The sequence below is a fragment of the Martes martes genome, assembly GCF_963455335.1.
Source record: "Martes martes genome assembly, chromosome: 5".
In the NCBI taxonomy this organism is placed as follows: domain Eukaryota; kingdom Metazoa; phylum Chordata; class Mammalia; order Carnivora; family Mustelidae; genus Martes; species Martes martes.
In genome coordinates, this window is record NC_137892.1 from 121,393,153 (window position 1) to 121,412,869 (window position 19,717).

Genomic DNA, 19,717 nt, shown 5'->3' on the forward strand with positions numbered 1-19,717 from the left:
TTACAAAGCTGTCATCATCAAGACAGTATGGTACTGGCACAAAAACAGACATATAGACCAATGGAACAGAATAGAGAGCCCAGAAATAGACCCTCAACTCTATGGTCAACTAATCTTCGACAAAGCAGGAAAGAATATCCAATGGAAAAAAGACAGCCTCTTCAACAAATGGTGCTGGGAAAATTGGACAGCCACATGCAGAAAAATGAAATTGGACTATTTCCTTACACCACACACGAAAATAGACTCAAAGTGGATGAAGGACCTCAATGTGCGAAAGGAATCTATCACAATCCTTGAGGAGAATGCAGGCAGCAACCTCTTTGACCTCCACCGCAGCAACTTCTTCCTAGGAACATCGCCAAAGGCGACAGAAGCAAGGGCAAAAATGAACTATTGGGATTTCATCAAGATCAAAAGCTTTTGCACAGCAAAGGAAACAGTTAACAAAACCAAAAGACAACTGACAGAATGGGAGAAGATATTTGCAAACGACATATCAGATAAAGGGCTCGTATCCAGAATCTATAAAGAGCTTATCAAACTCAATACCCAAAGAACAAATAATCCAGTCAAGAAATGGGCAGAGGACATGAACAGACATTTCTGCAAGGAAGACATCCAGATGGCCAACAGACACATGAAAAAATGCTCCACATCACTCGGCATCAGGGAAATACAAATCAAAACCACAATGAGATACCACCTCACACCAGTCAGAATGGCTAAAATTAACAAGTCAAGAAATGACAGATGCTGGCGAGGATGCGGAGAGAGGGGAACCCTCCTACACTGTTGGTGGGAATGCAAGCTGGTGCAACCACTCTGGAAAACAGTGTGGAGGTTCCTCAAAAAACTGAAAATAGAGCTACCCTACGACCCAGCAATTGCACTCCTGGGTATATATCCTAAAGATACAAACGTGGTGCTCCGAAGGGGCACGTGCACCCGAATGTTTATAGCAGCAATGTCCACAATAGCCAAACTGTGGAAAGCGCCTAGATGTCCATCAACAGATGAATGGATAAAGAAGATGTGGTATATATACACAATGGAATACTATGCAGCCATCAAAAGACATGAAATCTTGCCATTTGCGACGACGTGGATGGAACTAGAGGGTATCATGCTTAGCGAAATAAGTCAATCGGAGAAATATAACTATCATATGATCTCTTTGATATGAGGAAGTGGAGATGCAAGGTGGGGGGGTTTGGGGGGAGGTAGGAAAAGAAAAAATGAAAAGATGGGATTGGGAGGGAGACAAACCATAAAAGACTCAATCTCAAGAAACAGACTGAGGGTTGCGGGGGGGAAGGGGGATGGGAGAGGGTGGTGGGGAAATGGACATTGGGGAGGGTATGTGCTATGATGAGTGCTGTGAAATGTGTAAACCAGACGATTCACAGACCTGTACCCCTGGGGATAAAAATACATTATATGTTTATTAAAATAAAAAAAAAAAAAAAAAAACAAGATCCTTGTTTCAGGTTATTACTGAACCCTAGAATGCCAGGAGAAAAAAAACAAAAACAAAAACAAAACAAACAAAAAAACCATTGAGGTTTCATTTAATCCCTTCCATCATCGGCAAGAGGTGAATGCTCTAGGAAGGGGAAATGGTGCCCTCAAAGTCACACAGTGAGGGTGTAACAACAGAACCTGTACCCGAACTTACATTTCCTGACTCCAAATTCAGTATTCTCACCATATTTTTTCCTAGCCTGGCTCAGATTTTAAGAGGCCAGAAAGGTCCAGCAGTTGTAGCATTTCCTACTCTTCATTTTCTTCTGCTTTCATTGTACTTCTCCTAAAATAAATTTGGTGGACAGTGGGCTAAACATACACATTCCCTTTCCATTTTAAATGAGTGCCTGGCCCTTGTTCTGCCTGCTGCTTGTATAAGGCCTCCATTATGATTACCCTCACCGACACATTCTGTATGACATGGGCAGTAATCCTTCTCTTCCAGCATACCAGGGACTTTGTCACTGCCTGACTATAGAGGATGTCCTTCCCCAGGGAAAATGCCCTAAATCAGCCTTTTGGAATGAGTAAAATCTTCCTCCATTCTAAATGACTGGCTTGATGGAATAAAATAACCGAAGAGTTTAAATGATTTAAGTACAAGGATGAATTTGGGGGTTCCTGATCTAGCTCAAGATCCAACTCTTTTGTCTAATGTCCCATAGGGGCCATGGTCTCATCCCTGAAGAATCTCAGGAAAAATATACCCTTTGATGAGACACTCCCTTTCATTAAATAAGTTAACAGTTAGGAGGGAAAACATTTGAACCAAACTGTATTTCTGACCATAGTCCTATCAAGCTGTTAAGACCTGCCTCTAGAGTGAGTGAGGTCATGACCGTGTGTTATCTAAGTCTGCACAGAGAGACGGCTGTGTCAACTTTATGAGGTCATTATTCTGAAATGTTTCCATTACTAGCATTGTCAGGAAATGGTATCTTTGAAAAAGGAGTAAACAAATTTATCTTGTGAGCGGCTAAATAGTTTTAAATGTTTTGTAGAGAAAGACTTCCTAGTAGACTGCACATGCCCTGCTTTTGTAAAAAGAGCTTAGTATACAGAACGTCACCTTGGCCGATATGGTAGTGTTGTAGATGATAAATATTTTCAGAGCTGAGCACTGTATTTTTTATACTTTTTAAAACTGCCCCCGTGGATATCCTGAAATGGGATCTGGCACGTAGTAGGCATATGATAACTAGTTGCTGATTAATGACCGTAAGCATTGGTGTATATGACAACTTAAGGACTCCTGAGGTACTAGGGTGTTTTGTTTTTATTTGTTTTGGTGTCCAGATGGCTTCTTTCCTTGGTGAGCATGGAGTCTCCTCTGGGTACTAACCTCCTTGTCTGCTGTCACTCCTTCCTTTGTCAGCAGCTACTGCTCACTTCACACTCACCTGCTGCTCTTCTCATCTGATATCTGTTGTTAATAAGTCCAATGACCAAGACTGTGAAATCACACAACTCACACTTACATAGTTTTACAGTCAACATGCATTTGCCTGCAGGATGCAAGAGAGATGCAATTCTTTCATCTGCCTTAGAAAACTTTGTATTCCACATCTATGTATTAGAAGTCTTCCAACACCGTAAGGTTGTTTAAAGTCTGAAATCTGGTTAAACGGGGATGTCCATAGGATAGAGTGTGCACTATCTCCACAGGTCATAATATTCTTTCTTTCTTTCTTTCTTTCTTTCTTTCTTTCTTTCTTTCTTTCTTTCTTAAGGATTTTATTGATTTGACAGACAGAGACAGCGAGAGAGGGAACACAAGCAGGGGGACTAGGAAAGGGAAAAGCAGGCTTCCCACTGAGTGGGGATGCTGGTGCAGGGCTTGATCCCAGGACCCTGGGATCATGACCTGAGCCGAAGGCAGATGCTTAACAACTAAGCCACCCAGGCACCCCCATAGGTTGTAATACTCTTAACTAGAAAGTTTAAACCCTAGATTCCCATCTATTGCACTCTCCACCCCAGCCCCATAGAGATTTCTAGCCCATCCACTTACACTTTTGCTAAAGTGACAAAATTTTAAGCCAAGTTGCTAACCAAACAGGTTCTCTCTCAGAAAAAAATCCAATAGACATGAAATCACATAATCCTGTTATTTTCCAGTTGTTACCACATCTACCCCACACATATCCAAACTCTCGATAGTCATAATAGGATGTGGGCATTCTCAGTGGAAGAAAACAGTTTGAAGAAAGTAAGAGAGGCCAAAACCATAATATGCATATGACCTTTTCTGGGGGGAGGCAGGTGGTGCCACCAGCTGTTTAGGGTGATAGAAGTGTGAAGTGTAGCAAAAGGACTTAAGGCAAAAAAAAGATAGAAAGGAGGGTAAACTCAAATAGTAGATATAAAGAGAAGGATACACAGTTTTATTGGTTGTGGAGTCCCACCACAGGAGCAAGATGAAGGAATGACCTACTCTGAAGTAGTCTTTAGTTGGCTAATTCTATAAGATCTTACAGATTGAAAGGAGGTGGCTCAGTGAAGATCAAAGGCAAGGTGAACTACTAGGGGATCGTGCATACCACCCACTCTTCTTAGTTCTAGTCACAGGGACCAAACACCGTCTTTTCACATTTCCACTCCAGCAACCTTAGAAAAGACTAGATGACCAGACACAAAGCCAAAATTGGTCTTATACTTCTGGATAAAAAGTGGTTAGTAACACACCACTCTTCCCCAGAGAGAATAAGAGTCAGCAACCCACATTCCCGAGAACCAAATGGCTGATGTATCCACTTCCTGAGAATAAAATGGCAGCCACCTTATAGAGCCCTGTCTATATATTTAATAGAACAGACACATACAGTGGACTTAGACACACACTGGACTCTTCCTTTGGACATTTAGCTCTTAAAAAGCAGGAATGGAGCGTGATCTCACTAGCTCTCTAATTTCCTCAGTATTTGATTGCTTGGCTCAGAGGAATCATTCTCTCTGAACTAAATATCTACAGCCTCTCTCACCCTGCCAGGAATTGTCTTTATACCCAAGGGCAGGAAATTTCATCATATCTCTATGCTCTTACTCAGAAGTGTCCTTCTGTCTGAAATGCTTTACTCTCCCAAGTTTCCCTAATGATCATACTAGAAGACAAGAAGAATACTAGAAGACAGGAGCAGCAGTGGCCGTTATAAACATCTGAGTACTTAGAAAAAACAGAGCCCTCTGCTGAGTTCCTAATGTATTACTTCATTTCAGATTCTCAACATTCTGATTTGTGGCATCTCAAAGGTAGAGATGAAAATGCTGGTAGCAGAAAAAAAAACTAACTTATCTAGGTTCATATAGTCCAAACATTCACAGGTAGGAAACTTAATAATTGCATGACCCTCAACTCAACTTAAAAAAAAAATTTCTAAATGATATTTACATTTTTAGAACAGCACTTCTCTACAAATGGGTTACAACCTGGAAGCTGGGGGAAGGAGGGACAGGGGGTTATCTGGAGACCCTGAAGTCCTAAGCTTTACCATGTGGTATCAAGTGTTGCCTCAAAAGGTCACCAGATCCAGGGATCCTCCTTCAGAGGAGTTGAGAAATGTCCATTGCCAGATTCTGTCAGGAAGCAAATCCAGGAGTTCTTATGGGGGTTTTTTGTTTGTTAGTTTAATTTTTTGTTTTTTGTTTTTTTTGGGGGGGGGGTTGGAATCTCTGAAAGATGTAATGTTAACATCAGACATGCTTTTTTTTTTTTTTACCTTCTAAAAGAGGTTCTAAGAGTCTTTTGTTTGTCCTGTGATAGGGTTTCCACTGAGGCCAAGGCCAAGAACTACATCTTTAGTAGAAAGGCAGAACTCCTTATCAAGTTTCATAGTCTCCTTGGCTACCAAAGGGCCGACCTCTTTGTTGATCGCTATCAAATAGCTATCATCAATGTCTAAGTTGTCTTATTTGGACAGTTTATACCCTCAATGCTACAGGCCTAAGACTTTCACAGAATCTGTACTTTTTACTTCTCGTGTGCTCCTTAGTTCCAGGTACTTGACACCATCCTCTGAAAATTCTTTAATGACCTATTTTGTAACCATTAGAATATCCTCAGGGCTAGTAGTAAGCTGATGGATAATTTGAAATATCTGGAAGCATTCTTCAAATGTTCTTTTCTTTCCATTGTCATTGACACTCATCTGATCATGGATTTTAATTCTTGGCTGTTAATTTCTTCATGGTGTTAGAACCAGTGAGTCCATTCAGGTGGGCATGAAGTTCCACTTTAGGTAATTCTGAGTAAAAGACTGCCTGCCCTGGCTTTTGTTCTTCCTTCATCATGATTTAGTAGAATAAATTCTCCCAAACCTTTTATTCTTTGCATAAGCAATATGGCATATTTCAGTCAGTAAGTGTTGTGGTTTTGAATTTCCTTCAGATTGCTTTACTTCCTAATTTGGATACATTTTAGCTGTATATGTAGCTCTGGGCTCAGCTTCACCACCATGATGGACCACTGCTCCTGAGTCTCTACCGGCCTTGTGCCTGTAAAGCTGTGAGCACAGTGTAGGGGCAGTATGGAGCGCCACAAACAAGAGCTTCCTCAGGAAGAGTTTCCCGGCTGCGATGCTAATTCTGGTACCACCTGTGGCCCCCCACTCATCCACCAGGACTGTTATGTCTACTCAAGCGCTGTGTGGCCCTGCCTGCATGTCCTCCCCAACTTTTCAACAGTCTTTTGCCCTTAAGTTTCAGTTAGTGCTTAAGAATGTACTCCTCCCTTTGAATCCTGCTGTGTATTACTTGGATCCATATAATGGTAATTTCTATTTAAAATTCAGTCATTCCATAAATTGTTATTAAATGATATGCTATATGCCAGGCACTGTGTAGGCCCTGGGAAGATAAACTGCTATCCTGGGGGAACTCAAAGACTAATAAGTAGGAAACATAAATGATCGGGATGTAGGGTAGAAAAATTATGAACTTGGGAAGGTTTCCAACAGGAGCAGAAAGGAGGGAATAGCTAACCCAGTTGTAAGTGATTGGCAAGTCTTTCAGGGGGAAGTGTCAGTGAATCTGGGACCTACCTAAACAGTAAATAGGGTTGTGGCAGGTGAAGAATGGAAATATCTCAGACCCAGGTAAGCCGCATTTGCAAAGTCTCTAGTCTCAACATGTCTTTCACACATAGATGTGGGTCTTGAAATAATGGGATGAGTACATTTGGCATGGTTGATTCCAGAGTCAAACAGACTTGACTTCAAATCCTGATTCCACAGGTTCCTGGTTTTGTGATCTTGGGAAAGGAATTAGCATCTCGAACCCTCAGTTTCTCTATCTGGAGATGGACAGTAGTAGTCGTGCCATCACTTAAGGCTGGTGCAAGTATGAAAACGACCTAATGATAAAGGGACATACCATAGCTTCCAGACAAAGCAAATCCCCAGTGATAGTGGTAGTGATGAATACTGATAGTTGTTAGTGGGTCCATCTACTAACAACTCTCTGTGAATAGGAATTCAACGTACTTTTGTGTTTCTCATTGTGCCTTGAATTTCACAGATCCTGCTGACAGACTTGTTTGTGTGCATTTTCCATTAAATCATTAAATATTTATTGAACACTTACTATGTGCCTGGCTCTGTCCATCATACTATGGACACAGGAGTAAACAAAGCACATTCCTAGAAGTTTCCTCCTAAAATTCTGATCAGTAGTTTCATAACATTGATGGTTACTTAAACTTTGAAATCAGGTTTGGAAAATAGCATCCAAAGCATTAGAATCACCTGACTTGTTAGTGATAATAACCGTAATTCCACTTGATGTTTCTGGAGAACCTGATTCCTTATCTTAAGAACTCTTCAACCAATTTAGTGTTTTTCCACCTGCTACGGGGTCCTGCCTGAATCTAAAATGATGATTTCCACTTCACTCCACAATCCACATCATAAAGTCTCCCTCCCACCCCAGGTCCTTATCAGCAACAGACTAATTTGTTAATTTGCTTGTCTTTCTCTTTCTTCTACTGCATTTTGCTGGTATCTGAGAGGCTGTCGCCCTGCATAGAGCTTAAGTTTTAACCTCAGTTTTGCAACTAAGCAATTTTGATATATTTTTCATTTTTTCTTTCAGTGAATATTAATGGAGTGCCTGATAGAGGCACAGCATAGCCTCCTTGAGGGTTCAGGATGCCTGAGGTAGAAACTAGCTCTGCTACTTTTCAGCCATATAATCACGACTGAGTGACTTGACCATTCGGTTTTCTCATCTGCAAAATGGGGATAATAATCGTATCTACCTTATAGGATAGTTGTAAGTATTAAATACACAAAGAATACCTATAAAAATCTTAGAAGAGTATGCCTGAAACTAGTAAGTTTTCAATGTTAGATGCTATTACTTTATTGTTGATGTTTGTTGTTACTCTCAAATGCCAGGCACTGTGTATGGTACTGAGGAAGTAATGTGGGGGGAGGAAGGACATGGTGTTTGTCCTTAGAGATCTTGCTTCTATTAAGTGAAGGAAAAAACTAAACAACTAAAAAACTAAACACTCACATAAATACATAGTTACAGATTATGACAAACACCATGAAGGAAATGAACAGGGTATGTGTGTGGTCTAAGGAGTACCATTTATTTATTTATTTTAAAAGATTTATTTATTTATTTGAGAGAGAAAGCATGAGAGAGAGAGCGTGCATGAGACAGCGGGGGCAGCAGAGGGGTAGAGGGAGAGGGAGATGCAGGCTCCCCTCTGAGCAGGGAGCCTGATACGGGGCTCAATCCCAGGACTCTGGGATCATGACCTGAACCAAAGGCAGACGCTTAACTGACTGAGCCACCCGGGCACCCCTAAGGAGTACCATTTAATATGAGACTTAAAGAACAAACAGGAGGTCAAGTGGTGAAGAAGGGGTATATGCTGTGTGTGAAGGACTGTCCAGAAAGAGAGAAAAGCCTGTGTAAAGGATCAAAGACAGGGACTGAAGGGCTGTTGTGGTTCCCTGTGAACAGGGAAGAGAAGAGGAGGCTGAGGCAGTGGGCAGGGTCTAAGCCACACAGCAGAGTTGAAGAGTTTTCCTAAGGGCAAAGGAAAGCTACCAATGGCATGCGGTTTCCTTTCTGGCACACAGACTTCCCACAACTAAAGTGAGAGGATTATATAAAAAATGCTCTCAAGCCCCTTTAACACCTAAGAATGTAAGATTCTGTGATGACTAACAACAACAAAAAGGTGATTTCTGGGAAAAAGTAGAGAAAAAACAAAGAAGTGGAGGTAGGAAAGGAAAGAAAGAGGGAGATAAGGAGGTAAGAAATAAGAAAAGCAGCAGCTGACTAAAACTTCAGTGGAGACATAAAGTCTAGAAATGAAATGTTAAATGCTCAGCGCAGAGTTAAAGACTCGGTGCCTATGGCATCCATGTGTGTGTAGGTGTGTCTGACTTATGCACGTGTTTGTACGTTCACTGACTTGGCAGGAACCCAAACTGGGGGAGCCTTTCCATGGAAGACAAATAAGTCTAGTAGGCTGGAAGTGGGGGTGCGGGGGGGGAATGCCATGTCAGTCATCTTGGTTAAATGCGTGATTACTGGATATAAAGATGCATCTGGAGTAGCTCCTGCTGGAAAGCTGGTGCTCAGGAATTGAAATGCTTCACTGAGGCATGGTTCAGCGGCTCCTTTCAGGACCTGCTCTGTGGAAATCAAACAGAATTACATTAGGAAAGGAGTGGCTGAGAAAGTACTCTCCGGAACAGAAAATTTTTTGGGGAGAGGAAAAGAAAAAGGAGTTTAGTCCGAAAAGAAGGACTGACTCCAAGAATGCTAATTTGTGCAAGCCTTCCAGAGCCCAGAGGGACTTGAGCACTTCTTGCCTTAATACTCAGATGTGGTGGTGAGAAGAAGTATACAAGGTAGTGAAAAGCAAAAAGAAATGTGTTCTTTAAGCCCTGATGTCTACTTTACAGCTGAGTAAGGGTATCATTTAAGGATTTATGAAGGGGAAGGACACTGGTCTAATTCTGCAAACACTTTGTAATGGTAACACTGCCTCCATGCTCAGAACTTGCTGCTGATACGGGCACGAACGGTTGCATATCATATAAACCTGGCAGTGGATGCTTGGAAGAATACTGGTTGAGTTACCTCAGTGCAATGAGAAGTAAGAGAAGCCCCTTAAGGTTTATGAAAAGTTCTTTTCCGGTAAGGAAATAGCCACTAGCAATATGTCTTATTCCCTTAACTACTGCCCGATTCGCCAGTGGTTCAGTTAGCATATGCCTGATTTGAGTTAATAACTGCCGTTTAATAGACATTTACAATGTTTTAGGTACTTACAGCACATGATCGCACTGAATCTTCACAGTGCATTACAAGCTAGAGTCTAACATTCCCATTTTATACACAAGGAAACAGAGGCTCAGAGAGGCTAAGGAACATGTATGAGGACACAGGTTGCTGGAACTGATAAGCAGGGCCATGTTTCATTTGGGCCCCAATTTTCTTTTTTTTTCTTTTTAAGATTTTATTTATTTATTTGACAGACAGAGATCACACGTAGGCAGAGAGGCAGGCAGAGAGAAAGGAGGAAGCAGGCTCCCTGCTGAGCAGAAAGCCCAATGCGGGGCTGGATTCCAAGACCCTGAGATCATGACCTGAGCCCAAGGCAGAGGCTTAACCCTCTGAGCCACCCAGGCGCCCTGGGCCCCAATTTTCTTATCCATAAAATGGAGCTGGTTCATACGCCTTCAGGTTCTCATGTTCCCAAGGCTCCCCCATGACGCAGAAGACTCAGCAAGGTCACTGGTGTTTCTATTTTGTGTGCTTTCATATCATGGGGCACACTCTCCCCATTCATTCTCAGCACTCCAGTGAACTCCAGGATTTTTAACTGCTGAAACTTGTAGGAATCATCCATCCCTAACCCAGGTGCAAATGGTAGGTGATGGCAATAATTCCTTACTTTCCTGCATCTGGTAGTCAAGGACGACTGCACACTCCCATTTCAGCTTATCCCAACATCATTGGCAGGCCGACAAGAAGGGTATTCTCCCCAGTTTGCAGATGAGAAACTAAGTCTCAGACAGGGTGAGTGACTCCACCAAGGTCCAACAATGAGTTAAAAGCAGAGTCATGACTGTATGCCTGCCTCTCTTAAGATCCGGTCTGGCATCTTTTCTGGAAAAGCACACTGCTTCCCTCAGTTGCAGGCTCCGGGGCCCAGCAGGAAGCAAAAATGAACAAATAGGCAGATGAGAAAACACTCTTCCCCCTGCCAATGCTCACTCAGCTTCAGCCAAACTTTGTCAAGTGAAAAGCACGTCCAGATCTTTCCATTTTTCTTTTTTAAAGAAGCTAAGGATCTGGATTTTTTATGGGCAAGCCCATGATTTTCTTAAAAGCTACCTACAACTTTTATTTTAAATCTCTGTGAGAATGACCAACATCTGTAAGTTGGAGTCACCACTGGGTAATCAGTTTTCCACCTCTGTCTTATACTGAAGAAACGACAGAGAATTTGATCATGGTTGCAGAGATGTCTAGCTGGAAGCCCTTTTAGCCAAAGGAATGCCCACTGCTTGGGAGATCCAAACCTCAATCAATCAAATCCCATAGAACAGTGGAGATTTTGAGTCCCAAATAAAGGAGGGTCAACAGAGATACTCCAAATCCTCAATATAACCCCCTCATCTAACCAGGAAAGAAAGTGTCTCATGAAGACAGCTTGTTTAGAACTTTAAATGAAAGAGTGTAGAACAGAGATAAAAAACCAGGGCTCTAAGGACATAAGATAAACATGTTAAATATTATATATAATTACACTAATAAAAACGAATTTAGTTATAGACAGCAGCTTTTATTTTAGTTTTTCCATGTGCCAGTCACTATTCCATGGACTTTTTATGCAGTACTTTAAAAAATCCTTACAACAACACTTTGAGGTAAATACCACTGTTATTTCCACAGGTTTCCTGGTCACCGACAGGGAGAGCTGAATCTTTTGCCTCATCTTTTGCGGTTTTGTTTTCACCCTACTTGGCTCCCTAGAGGGCATTAACACTCCTGATACTGCCAGCTGCTCTGGAAGTGGACGCCACACCCAAGGGAGATATACACCATCTGTTTCTAATTCATCCTGTCTTCAGTCTTCCATTCGATACTCCCCTGGTCTCACATCATGCCTGAGGCTAGACATCAGCTCTCAGTGCAATCTGGCAGTCTGTCCTCTCAGGGCAGCCCTGGGCCCCTTAGGCAACCCAGATCTTTCAGGTACATGGAGAATAGAATGATCACCCTATAAAACCTTGAGGAGCTCCCTCCACAAAAAATTTTTTTAAACTCTAGCTTAATTTACCAGTTATATAATGTCATAAATAGAAGAAATAAACCCAGGAAAGTCAAGTAGTACCTTAGTAGTACCTTATTGGAATATTATCTTCTGCTTTGCTTTGGAAAGGATTTAAGGAAAAAGTCTCAACCCCAAATGCCAACAGAGACTAAATTAATGTAAATGAAAAGTAATCCAGCCAGACACTATGATGAGTGGGAGAGTGCACACCTCATCTAAAGGGGGGGAAACCATGGCTCAGCTCCAGCCTATTGTAGATACACCTGTTAATTTTTCAGGAGAGAGCACAGGACTTCCATTTGTGTTAATTGAGAGACTATACAATTTGGACAAATGCTTACAATGAGGACAACTAGAAAAGCTGGACAAAATCTTCTTGAAGATGTAGATGAGCTGATAAGAAAGTGAAGAACTACAGAGCCAGGATGTAGGGCTGGAGGAAAGCCAGGCAGGTAAGCCTTATGTTTGGAACTACTTTTTCCCTGGAGACATTTACCAGTTCTAGAGGAAGCAGCTAAACTAAGAGGAGGAAGAAGTAAGAAGCTGGAGTTTAGATTCCAGACCAGAAAGTGATGGAAGTGGAAAGAGGCTGTGAAACAATCACTTTGGGTTGGGACCCAGAAGAGCTGCTCAACAAAAGTAAAAATGAACTGGAAATAGACATTTGCTTGTAGGGACTGCAGGGTAGCTTCCAATCATCTCAATCTCGAGTTGGATTAAAATGATAATGGATTGCTGGTACAAGAAGGCAAATAAATATCCATTAGGTGCAAAGATAACATTACGGTGGTCCTCATGTTATTTCTACAGAAAATTCTGCAAATACAGTGTCCGGCACACAATAAAAAATAGTCAGTTATACCAGAAGATAAAACAACATAAGTAAGAATGAACAGAAAAGAGAAAATAGGGACAGATTCATAGGGATTCAGGATATTAGAGTAATCAGACACATATTAGGTCAACCATGCTTACTGTCTTCTTTGAGATAAAACACAAGATTGATAATTTCAGCAGACTACTGGAAAATACGTAAAATAATCAAGAGGAAATTCCAAATTTGAAAAGGACAGAGACTGACATCAAGAATTTAATACACATAATGACAGATCAGATGCAGCTTAAAAGAAAATTTGTAAACTTCAAAATATATCAAAAGAAAATAATAGGACTAGCACACAGAAAGAGAAAATGATGAAAGATACATTGAATAGAGTGACAAACCCTAACATACATATAAATAGAATGTCATCAGGAGAAAACTACAAGGAAGACATAGAAATAATCTTTGAAGGGCCATGGCAAGACCTTTCCAACCTTGATAAAAGACATCAAGACATAAAATCAAAGGATCCAATGTACCCAAAGCAAGTTATAATTAACTTAGAAACCACACTTAGGTATGATACTGTAAAAATTTTGAAAATCAAAGACAGAAACTCTTAAAAGCAGCCATAGTGAAGGAGGGGTGGGAGACAGATTACTGTAAAATAATTAGCAATCTGACTCTCCCAAGAAACACCTGAATTATATCTTAAAATGCCAAAAGAAAATAACTACAAATGTAGACTATATCCAACATAAACTTTTTTCAAGAGAGAATGTGAAAAAAGACATTTTCATACAAATAAAAGGAAAAATATTTCTCAAAAACAGACCCACACTAGTGGAAATACTAAAAGACATTATTCATGGAGAAGGAAATTATTATAGATGAAAAAAAAACATAAGAGATACAGAACAGGATAAAAAGTAAAAATTATAAATATATAGATAAGTATAAGTAAGTACAGACTGAATAGAATGGCAATAATGATACATTATTGAATTTAAAAGTATAAAAATATTCAGCAATAATGGCATGCACATTGGCAGGAAAATAATTAAAGCTAAAATGTTCTAAGGTCTTTGCACTCTCTGGGAAGTGTGTATAAGTCCCAATACACAATATCATTTGATAAGTAGAGAATGAATGTTCCAAGTTCCAATGTAACCACAAGAATATTTAAAGGGTATCTGATACCCAAGTTAACAGAGGAGTAAAAAGTGAAAAAATTTAAAAAATGAGTAAATCTGAAAGAAGGCAAGAAATAATGTACGATTAAACCTATCTTTAGAGGGGGAGTCTATGGTTTCAAAAATACATGCATTAAAAAATAAGAAAAGCTGTAAAAAATAATCAGTAGTTAAGTATCCATTTCAAGAAGTCAGAAAAAACCCTGTTAACTAAACACAAGAGAGAGGGGCGCCTGGGTGGCTCAGTGGGTTAAAGCCTCTGCCTTTGGCTTAGGTCATGATCTTGGGGTCCTGGGATTGAGCCCCATGTTGGGCTCTTTGCTCCATGGGGAGACTGCTTCCTCCTCTCTCTGTCTCTCTGCCTTCTTCTCTGCCTACTTGTGATCTCTGTCAAATAAATAAAAACATCTTTTTTAAAAAATAAAATAAACACAAGAGAGAAGGAAGCAAAGTAGAACAAAGTCAAAACCAACCCCAAAAGAATCTTAGAGAAACTATGAGAGTGAGCAAATTAGGTCAGTAATATAAAAGGTAACATCACTACAGATCCTACAGACACGAAAGAGAGGATATTATCAGCAAACTTGACAAGATATTTGAAAATATAGATGAAATGGACAAATTCCTAACTTAAATTACCAATACTGCCACAAGAAGAATAACATAATTGACTAGGATTGTAACTATTAAAGATATTTAAAGCTTTACACAAGATGACTCTGGGCCCAGGTTACCTCTTCTGAGGTCTATAAAACACTTAAAGAATAAATAACACCTACCTTACACAAATGCTTCAAGAAACTAGGAAAAGGGAGCATTTCCTTACTCTTCTGAGGTCAGTATAACCTTGATACCAGATCAAACAAGGACATTGTAAGAAAAGAAAATTATAGGCCCTTCATTTGATAATCAAGATGAGTATCTTTTTTTTCAAGTTTTTATTTAAATTCCAGTTAGTTAACATACAGTGTGATATTAGTTTCAGGTGTACAAGATAGTGATTCAACACTTCCATACAACACCCAGTGCTCATCACAAGTACACTCCTTAATCCCCATCGCCTATTTCACCCATCTCCCCACTTCCCTCCTCTATTGCTCTATTTTTTTAGATCTCCTTATATTTATTTCCATAATGTTTGTCATTTTCAGCATAGGGATCTTGTGCATCTTTTGTTAGATTTATTTTCTAGGTATTCATTGTATAGAGAACCATCAGTTTGTTCTCTATAGTTAAGAGTCTATTTCTTGGTTTGCCTCTCTCTCTTTTCTCTCTTCTCATTTGTTTTGTTTCTTAAATTTCACATATGAGTGAAATCATATGGTATTTATATGACTTATTTCACTTAGCATTAATACTCTCTAGCTCCATCCACATTGTTGTAAAATATTAGTAAACAGACTATAAGAGATAATATCGTGACCAATTTGCCAAGGAAGAAATGATGCTGTCATTATTCATAGCTGACAAGACTGTATTCATAGAAAACCCCAGACACTATAGGAAGACACTAGAATGACTCAATGAACATAGCAAGGTCACTGAGCATGAAATCAGTATAAAAGAAATCATTCTAGGGGCGCCTGGGTGGCTCAGTGGTTTAAAGCCTCTGCCTTCGGCTCAGGTCATGATCTCAGGGTCCTGGGATCGAGCCCCGCCATCGGGCTCCCTGCTTGGCGGGGAGCCTGTTTCCTCCTCTCTCCCTCTCTGCCTGCCTCTCTGCCTACTTGTGATCTCTGTCTGTCAAATAAATAAATAAAATCTTTAAAAAAAAAAAAAAAGAAAGAAATCATTCTAATTCAATATGCCAGCAACAAACATTTATAATATTTTTTAAAGATACTGTTTATAACATCAAAAAACAATAAATACCTAGAAAATAAATCTAACAAAAGATGCACAAGATCCCTATGCTGAAAACGACAAACATTATGGAAAGAAATATAAGAAGATCTTTATGGAAAGAAATATAAGAAGATCTAAATAAATAGAGCAATATACTCTGTTCCTGGATTGAGGGACTTGATATTCAAATACACCAGTTCTCCCAAACTGATATGTAAGTTAAATGCCAACCCAATTAAATGTCATCCCTGTAGATTTTTTTCATAATTCAACATGTTCATTCTAAAATTTATATAAAGGTGTAAAGGCCTAATAACAGGTCCAAAACAATTTTGAAGAAGAAAAGGTACAAAGACTTGTTGTCCTTGGTATCAAGATAGGTTAAATCTAATATCTAAGATATAAAGGAATACAAAAGAAAGACCAGAAACAGAACCACATATACTTGGTCACTTGATTTATGACAAGGAAATGACTTAAGTTCAGTGGAGAAAGAATGATCTTTTCAATAAGTGAAACTGTCAGTTGGATATCTACATGGAAAAATTGATTCTAGATCCTTATATCACACCATATACAAAAATCAATTCTAGGAGGATTGTTAATGTAAAGGGAAAACATAAAGCCACCAGAACATAATAAAGGAGAGTATCTCCATGACCTCAATGTAAGAAAAGTCTTCTTAAACAGGATATAAAACTATCCATAGTGGCACCCGGGTGGCTCAGTCCTTAAATGTCTGCCTTCAGCTCAGGTCATAATTCCAGGGTCCTGGGATCAAGCCCCACATTTGTCTCCCTGCTTGGCTGGAAGCCTGCTCCTCCCTCTCCCACTCCCCCTGCTTGTGTTTCCTTTCTCACTGTGTCTCTGTCAAACAAATAAATAAAATCTTTAAAAGAAAATCCATAAAGAAAAAAAAAAACCTGATGAATTGGTCTGCATTAAAATGAACAATTTTTGGTCTATACATCAGAAAATACTGTCAAGATAATGAAAATATAAACTAAAGAAAGGATGATATTTGTGAAATACACACTTGACCAAGAGCTCATGTCTAGAACACTGAGAAATCAATTAAAAAACAAAAACAAAAACACAGATAACCTAGGAGGAAAATGGACAAAAGGCATGAACTGTTTTGCTTTCAAAAGCATATCAACATTTCAATAAGCATATGAAATGAAGCTAAACCTCACAAATAATCTTGAGAAAAACAAATTAAAATCACAATGAGTTATCACTACACCCCCACCATGAGGGCTAAAATTAAAATAATTGACAATCCCAAGCATTTGAGAGAATTTGGAGCAATGAGAACCGTCACATATTGATGGTGGGAGTGTAAATTGGTACAGCCACTTTGGAAACTATTTGGCAGTATCTATTAAAACTGAACATTCTCATACCCTTCCTAGGTTTACATCCAACAGAAATATGTGCACATGTGCACCGAAAGACATATACAAGAATATTTATAGACTCATTATTCAAAAGTGTAAAGAGCCCAAGTGTCCATCAACAGTAGAATCATGGATGCATTGTGACACATTCATACAATAGAATCCTATATAGAAATGAAAATGAGTAAAATATACCCATATGCAGTACCATGGATGGAACCCATAAGTGAAATACTGAGCAAAGGAAAATAGATACACACAAAATCATACTTGATGATTCCCTTTATATAAATTTTGAAAAGTAGGCAAAATTAATCTCTGACATTTAGGAATGCTTGTTTAGGTGGTAAATCTATAAAGAAAAACAAAGATGTTAAATAGAGAGTCTCTTTGGCGGGAAAGTATATAGTGCGTGAAAAGGGTAAGAGGAAGCTCCTGGAGGGCTGGCAACATTATATATTTCTTGACCTGGATGGTGGTTACTTGGGTGTTAATTTCATAAAAAATCATTGAGCTTTGAGTTTTGCTTTGAATATGTATGTTAGACTTCATAATTTAAGAAAGTTAAAAATGGGGCTCCTGGGCGGCTCAGTCAGTTAAGCAGCTGCCTTCAACTCAGGTCATGATCCCAAGGTTCTGAAATCGAGTCCCGCATCTGGCTCCCTGCTCAGCAGAGAGTCTGCTTCTTCCTCTCCCTCTGCCTCTCCCCCGTTGCTCATGCTCTCTCTCTCTCAAATAAATAAATAAAATCTTTAAAAAAAAAAAGAAAGTTAAAAATGAGAGAGAAGCCAGAAACCCAGATTTTCAAATGAAATACCTGGATTTTCAGGTATTCAGTTAACAGCTAATTTTTAAAAATTTAGAAATCTTTGTGGGCCACACACATTTCATCTGTGGGCTGCCATTTTGTAACTTCTGAAGGTAACTCCTCTGCTTGATTAGGAAGTCATGGGCACTGAGCTTGGTTCTGTTCTGGTGTAACAGCTTGAAAAAGTTAGAGGCCACCAACTTAATTTGCATGCAGAGGACTAAAACTGTGGTCAAAGTAACACATCAAATTCTATTTCTCACACCCCTTTCTTTTGTTCTCTCTCTCATTCTCACTCTTTCTCTCCTTCCCCCCTGCCTTCTTATTGTTAGTAGCTCCCTGAAAAGGGACTCATTCTGAGGCTTCCTGGACATTATAAACTAGGTGATAAAAAAAGAGAGTAATAGCATTACTAGTCATGGAGAGCTTACTATGTATCTAACCCTGTACTAAATTCTCCACATACCACCTAATCATCTTACCATTTATACCTCCCTGTGACTGGAGAATTACTGGACTTCTCCTACAGGTGAGGAAGTTGAAGCTCAAGAACACGGCTAGCTAGTGGCAAATGGCATGGACTGGATTCTAGGTCTATCTGTCCATTGCTAACCATTACACACCATACTTTCAAGGCCAATGGTCCTGATGTGAGATATATAGACATCCTTTTAGGCTGTCCTAGAATTTGTAAAGCAGAGACATAGGTATTTGCATATTCAACATGAAAATGGGCTCCAGCTGCTTAAGCTCTCATTCCGTTGAGCACTCCATAAAGATAGGTGATTTTGACTGTCTGTTGATCTTCCTAGTTTCCCTGAGACCCTTGGCACCAGCTCAGTATAATTAAAGCCCAGACAGTTTTTCAGGACAGTTCCCCAGCCTGCACACAAGGACACAGAGAGACAGAGGGAAAGGGAATTGTAGTCCGTTAAGGACTGAAGAGCCACAACTGCTACATGACCAAGGACAATAGTTGCAAAATAGTGAATGTTCAAGAAATTCAGAAAATGAAAACACTTTAGCCTTGGAAAATAGCGCTAGAGAGGATCTGGTCCCACTTCTCCATCATCCACTATGGGAATGGAAGTCCAGGGCAGTATGAAATGTGGTGAAAGTGTGAAGGGTCTCACTCTGCACCTGAACACTTGCTAGTGATGATGGCTTTGCTGTCTGTCAAATGGGAGTGTTAGAATAGACATGGTTGTCTAAAAGGAATTTAAGTTTCGTAGTCTCTTCTTTAAAATAAATCTTAATTGCAATCCCACTATAGAGAAGATGATAATGGAGCATATGCATGGTCCTGTAGTGAGAAAAGGGCAAATTTGTCTGTGTTCCCCCTTCCCCTATGCAGTCCTAGAGGCAGCTCCTGGACCAAGACCTGGCACATGATAGGTTTATGAAAAATATTTGAAGAATAAACTGTGAGTTCTTTGTTCCTGTAGAGCATAATTTAAGAAAACCTGGAGCAGGGTGCTCTAAGGCCCCTTCCAATCCAAAAAACTTCAGTCATCATGCCTGTGATCAACCTGTGAACAAGGTAGGGGCTGAGCTGAGTGGCCAACTGGCTCTCCCATCTGGCATTGCAGGGTCGTAGGATTTGGTCCTGGGTCCCTTGGCCATGTGCTGTCTTACTTATGATTTCTTTAGTTGAAGCCCCAGCTCTCTGGTGCTATCCAGAGAGGCACTTTCTACTGTCCTCCCATTTTTTTTAAAAACTGATTTGATTTTCACCTTTGCCTTAGACATGTACCCTGGTAACAGGAAACACACATGAGGCTAAATGAAACTTAATCCCAAGCCTTTCATGTCCCAGTG

The 19,717-nt window shown here is 39.9% G+C and overlaps 1 protein-coding gene and 1 pseudogene across 6 annotated transcripts in view; both read right to left on the reverse strand.

Annotated features, from left to right (window-relative positions):
- The window catches only part of GRIA1 (glutamate ionotropic receptor AMPA type subunit 1), a gene marked incomplete at both ends in the record, with an annotated part of 310,204 nt that overhangs the window by 183,756 nt on the left and 106,731 nt on the right, over nucleotides 1-19,717 (reverse strand). The gene's annotated exons all lie outside the window — the stretch shown is intronic.
- Nucleotides 5,005-5,814, reverse strand: LOC308342631 (N6-Methyl-AMP deaminase-like; annotated as a pseudogene). The gene has a single exon. The product of its transcript is annotated as a N6-Methyl-AMP deaminase-like (transcript).